Here is a 6,301-nt window from a genome sequence, read left to right on the forward strand (position 1 = left end):
TCTGGGGGTGGCATCTGAGATTGGTCTGAATGTTGGCATGGCAGCACTCCTGGCCTTCATTTCTCCCTGCCCCTTCTACAATATGGGGAGGGTTCCTAGCCAAAGCTGAGCTGACCTGGGGCAGTATCAGGGGCTTCCCCTTTAGGAGTGTCTGATTTGTCAGTCCCTGAGATTCCTGATATAACCATCTGTCCCTCATTCACCCACATGTCCACACATGTCCCTCTAATTCTTTTAGTCATCACACTCTCTCCCTCCCTGCTCTCCTATTGGCTGTCATGTTCTGAGAGTCTGTTTTCAATTTTTTTAATGGTTGCATTTTAATGTTATAATTAAGCTATGGCTAGAGTTACTTACTTTCTTTTAATTATGGAAAACATCCTTACATCATAGATTCATCTGTCCTAAGTGAATTTGTCATTAACTCAATTCTTCATATATTACAAATAAGCACTAGTATATATTTATGCTTTAGAAAACAATAAAAAATGGCTTATCTCAAAATGCTACCAAGCATTTTTACATGATGACTGCTTTGTTATTTTATTGAACAATGTTTCTATTTTTGTTTAGTTTTCCCAATAAACTTTAATAGTGTTATATGGGTAAGTGAACATATTAACAAGAAAATTACACTTTTCTAGAAACCAACATTTTTTTTGGACAAAAAGGAAATTCATTGTATTACAACAGTACTCACATCTGCATCAGAATAATCTAACCATCCATCCATCCAGCAAAAGAAAGAAAGAAGCTGAGATTTAAGGACACTTGCTTCTTTTGAACTTCAGGAGCAGGAGCAGGTCGGTTCTCATAATGCTCCTGCCAATATCATGCAACAGGAGACCAAGACCGGGCAGACTGGGGAGTCGGGGGAGGTGACCCATGGGCCTTCAAGAACTTCTCTAGTTGTTTCATCTTCTTATCTCCGGCACGGTTTTCCCGGTGCCTTGCTGCCAGGCTCAGGAGCACGCTTTTCACCCTATTTTGGACACGGGGCTGTCCGAAAACTGATTTCGATTAAGCTCCCAGAATTCACCTTTTCCACCATCAGCAGGACCTGGTTCATCCAGTCTATTTCCGGAATCATGGCTCCGTTTTTGCCGAAGATGGGGTCAGCCAGACATGCCTCCAGGTAAAACACCAATGGGACTCTCAGCTCCAGCGCAAGAAACCACCAGGGCCGGGTGCGAATCCGTGGCAGCGGAAGCGGCATCTTCAGCAGCCTGTCCAGGGCCTGGGCGGACATCCATGGGTCCTCCTGGACCACAGCACCGGGCTGGTAGACCATGCTGGGACCTGCAGGTCCAGGGAGAGGTCGAGTTTCTCTCACAGAACTCCAATCTTAACAGCATCAAAATTACAGTTACAAAGTAGCAACGAAAATAATTTTATGGTTGGGTCACAACATGAGGAACTGTATTTAAAGGGCCAGAATGTTGAGAACCACTGCCCTAGGGTGTTCGCAGCTATTGAGTGTACAGAGATGTCCTTGGGAGTTTGGCCATGTAAAGTAGGTAAAAGGGACAACTGTCTATTTACTGATGCATTGAAGGCAGAATTAGTGCCATTTTCTTCTTTGTTTACCCAGTGTCTTGCACCTAGCAAGTATTCAATAAATACTGATGAACGGAGTGAACAAATAAATGGAAGAAACCACACTTTTTTGTTTCTCCATAGATGGAATTATACCACAGATTATGTTTCATAGATTTAAAAACAACAGTCTTCAACATTTTGTTTTGTATTCTGTGGGGAAATGATATATAAAATGTGGTCCTTGGTCTCAAATTCTTACATAGAGCGATATGACATAAATACTTGCAAACTTCAGGTCTGACCATTGTGGCTCAGAGGTTGTATGTTGACCTATGACCCAGGAGGCCACCATTCAATTTCTGGTCCATGACCTGTTCAGGTTTCAGGCTTTATCCCCAGGTGGCGTGCATGCTGGAGGAAGCTGATCAATGATTTTTTTTCTCATCATCGATGTTCTATCTCTCTCTCCGCCCTCCCCCCCCTTCTTCTCTAAAATCAACAAAAATATATTTAAAACAAAATACTTCAAATCTTTAATAGTCCTCCCATCCCTTTTAAAATGATCTATTTGGAAGTTCTGAAAAGTAATTGTAGAAATATTACTTGGAGTATACAGCTTATTGCCAAATATGAAACTGGCCTTGATATGAAAGCTCATAAGTCTGAGTGATCAGTTCAGGCTGGATTGGCAATGGAAGGCTTTTAAAGAATCAGTAATGTATGTAATACCTTAATCCAGCGGTTCTCAACCTGTGGGTTGCGACCCCTTTGGGGGTCGAATAACCCTTTCACAGGGGTAGCCTAAGACCATCAGAAAACACATATATAATTACAAATTTTGTGACTAATCACTATGCTTTAATTATGGTCAATTTGTAACAATGAAATTGGGGGTCACCACAGCATGAGGAACTGTCTTAAAGGGTCTCGGCATTAGGAAGGTTGAGAACCACTGCCTTAATCAATGGAAAAAAAAAATCAGTCATGGCCCTAGCTGGTTTGGCTCAATGGATAGAGCATCAGCTGCAGACTGAAGGGTCCTAGGTTCGATTCCACCAAGGGCACATGCCTGGGTTGTGGGCTTGGTCCCCAGTAGGGGGCGTGCAGGAGGTTGCCAATCAATGATTCTCTCTCATCATTGATGTTTCTATCTCTCTCTCCTTCTCCCTTCCTCTCTAAAATCAATAAAATATACTTTAAAAAAAGAATCAGTAATGGATTACTAGTTTTGAAGAATAGATATAGTGAGTCTAGAGCAGCGGTTCCAACCTGTGGGTCGCGACCCTTTTGGCGGTAGAACGACCCTTTCACAGGGGTCGCCTAAGACCATCCTGCATGTAAGATATTTACATTACGATTCATAACAGTAGCAACATTACAGTTATGAAGTAGCAACGAAAATAATTTTATGGTTGGGTCACAACATGAGGAACTGTATTTAAAGGGCCAGAAAGTTAAGAACCACTGGTCTAGAGGAAGAAAACAGGGAATTCCATCTGTTTGATAGAATGGTAATCGAAAGTATCATGTTAATAGATCAGTTCTGTTTTGGGATCTTCAATAAATCAGTTCAGGGAATGGATTACCCATAGATAAGGCTAAAGATAAGGATAGAAACAAGTTAGATTGAACCTTAAATAAAGATTATGAAAACAGTCTTTTCTTATATTTGATTTTGATTTGAAAACAATATATGTTGAAATGCTATCATAGTTACCAGACTTTGTGCCCAAATTCATTGTTTTTTTTATTTTACTTTATTATCTTTCTTTAATCCTCACCTGAGGATATGTTTTTTTTTTTAATTTAAATTCTTTATTGTTGAAAGTAGTACATATTGTGTTGCCTTGTTCCTTCCTCCTTTCTTGCTATTTTGTTAAATAGTTTATGCTCAATTTTCTTTCAAAAGTAGACCCAGTAGCAGAATATTAGCATTGTATCTTTAGGAAGAATAAGAATGTTATAGAAAAGAATTGGGATCTATAAGAAATATGCTACACACATGTGAAAATTGGCACCGCCAAAATACATATAATTCAGAACAGAAGCTCAGCATATGTGATACAGCAATATCAATATTGCTAAGGTCATAGAAAAAAATTAAAAGGAAAGGAAAATAAGAAAAGTATCCCATTAAAGATTATGTCAATTTTCAATTTGGAGAACAAAATGAACATTTTGAAATCAAATAACTATGAGCCTTTTAGTTTTACATGCATTGTTTTAACTGTCAGTAATAAACCTGACAGAAAAGAAAAAGGAAAATTGATGATAACATGTCAACAAGGGACTAAATGTCTAGGGTATTTAACTTGTAAATAACTAGCTAATAAAATTCAGTCACCTTGGACAAATTCATTAATATTCTCAGCTATCCCAAAAGAAAATGTCATGTACAGCAATTGGGTTTTCATGTCTTTTCCCTTAAACAGTAGTAATACAAAAAAAAGACCATAGAAAATTTTTCTCAATACTCCTTCTTTATGAGCATATATCTAAGATTTACTTGTATATCAGGAAAGATGTAAATATATTTTTCCAAAATGTAGGTTCTTTATTTTTACTAAAATAGGTCTTAGAAAATTCTAGTTGTCATGAATCTTTCAAAAAATTCTAACACATTGCTGTTAGAAAGAATTTCATTCTTTGTACTTATATTGCCATCATAAAATAATGTATATGATGTCAATCAATGTAGAAACACACAATGAATTAAGTGATTTATTTAAATTTCTGTTTAAAATATGTTTTTGAGAAAATTAAGATGTAGGCTCAAATTTTTGGCATCTGAATTGCCACATCTTTCTCTGATATTCCTAGTTTAAGGTTAGTCTACTATGGCATCAAACCTCAGCCTCGCCTGTTGTTCTATCCCTTGTACTAATTCTTGTTTCCCATTAACATGTACTTGTTTACAAGTTATTCCTTTTACTGGAATAGATCTTTCCTTCTATAGTTTCATAGCATTTTGGTTAAACTTCTCTACATTCCCATAATTGTCTTATATTGTGTTCAAAGATTTGTGTAGCATATTCTCTATGTTAGGATTGCTTGTGTAAGATTCTATGTCCATACTTATATTGTGAAATCTGCTTAGGGTAAAAAACAAACAAACCAAAACAATTAGCTTTTCTTTTTAAAGAATCTCCAACTATTTATATGAAAAAAATGACAAAGAAATGAATTTAGTTCTTTAATTTTTCCTTTAAGTCTAATCAATTAATATATTTGCTATTACTAAGGGTAGAATTATTTCACTATATTGCAACAAGCACAATTTGTAACTTCTTTATACATATTTTTGTTTAAATGGCTCTCCCATCAATCAAAAACATAAGCTACATGAGGTCAGAGACCATGTTGTCTTTTCACCCTTGCTTATCTTTTCACCTTAAATCTCATAATTATTTATTAAATTTAGTTAAAAAATAAATATATTTTTTTAAAAAGCAGAGATAGACTCAAGTTTCTGAGGGAATGAAAGGATCATAAATAACCAGATGATTACAGCAAGTGTTGTAATAGAGGGTCCAGGGCCAGTCACAGCACACTTTCTGGCACATAGTCCATCATTAATTGTGCATTCGAAGGAAAGAAAGAAGAAAGGAAGGACAGTGGAAGGGAGGAGAGTAAGACAGAGAGGGGAGAACTTTTCTTATCTTGACATTCACAAACCACAGAAATTTAAATTTATCAGCTATGTCATTCTTTATACATATCGATTTCATAGACAAAGGGAGCGGGAGAGAGAGATAGAACCATCACAGATGAGAGAAATCATTGATGGGCTGCCTCCTGCATGCTCCTTCAATTTGGATTGAGCCCAAAACCAAGGCATTGAACTGGAATTGAACCCTGACCCCCTGGTTCATAGGTCACTGAGACACACTGGCCAGGCCCAACAATGTCATTCTTGTGTGTAATTTTGCCTCAGAAATATGATATATACATATAAGCATTAAAGTTTGCATAACATTTAAGGAATTATAAATGTATTATCATAACTATCCTAAATCTACAATCTCCAAGTCAACTAAATCTTTCTCAGTATTATGATAATTAATATTTTCTTTCATCCCACAGACAATAGCACCCTTTATTTGAAATTATTTCAAGGTAATTTTCAACTCTAATAAACTTCAAAACATATTCTTTATTGATTTAGCAAGTTAGTTTAACAAGCATGCATTCTTCACAGCATTGTATCTGGCCTTGCTCAAGGTAATAGAAATTCAATAAAAGGGAGACAAAAGTACCCATTCTCAAGGATCTCACATCTACTTAAGTTGCTGTTAAATGTTTGTTGTTGCACATTTTTTCTCCTTTCTCCTCTTTCTTTTTCTCACTCCCCATCTCTCTCTCCTGCTTCTCACCCATCTCCTTCTTCTGCTTTCTCATGGGCTTGGATAAATCTAATTGCTGATAAAGTAAGAATTAGATTCCTCTATCAAACATGAGTAGTTTCAGCCTCATAGCTTTATCTGCAGGGAAAAATCTGTAATTATAACAGATTGCAAATTATTCTACACAAATATTTAAAGCATTAGATATCTAAAAGTTTTCAAGTGCTACAGGTCCTAAAATATTAATGTATTTAGATTATAAGTGACTCAAGAGAGGCCCTGTTTACCATCATCTTAAAATGGATCTCAGGGAAAGCTCAAGGGTATATATACATATATATCCCATCTTCCTGATGTGCTGAGATTTATATGCAAAGCTCTGATTAGCATTAATGGAAGTTATACATGTACATAAATGA

At 36.4% G+C, this 6,301-nt stretch overlaps 1 pseudogene; it reads right to left on the minus strand.

Annotated features, from left to right (window-relative positions):
- Positions 1–831: 831 nt before the first annotated feature.
- Positions 832–1,291, minus strand: LOC118675873 (annotated as a pseudogene).
- Between the last annotated feature and the right edge of the window lie 5,010 nt (positions 1,292–6,301).

This window comes from Myotis myotis, unplaced genomic scaffold (genome assembly GCF_014108235.1).
Source record: "Myotis myotis isolate mMyoMyo1 unplaced genomic scaffold, mMyoMyo1.p scaffold_m19_p_2, whole genome shotgun sequence".
NCBI classification, from domain to species: domain Eukaryota; kingdom Metazoa; phylum Chordata; class Mammalia; order Chiroptera; family Vespertilionidae; genus Myotis; species Myotis myotis.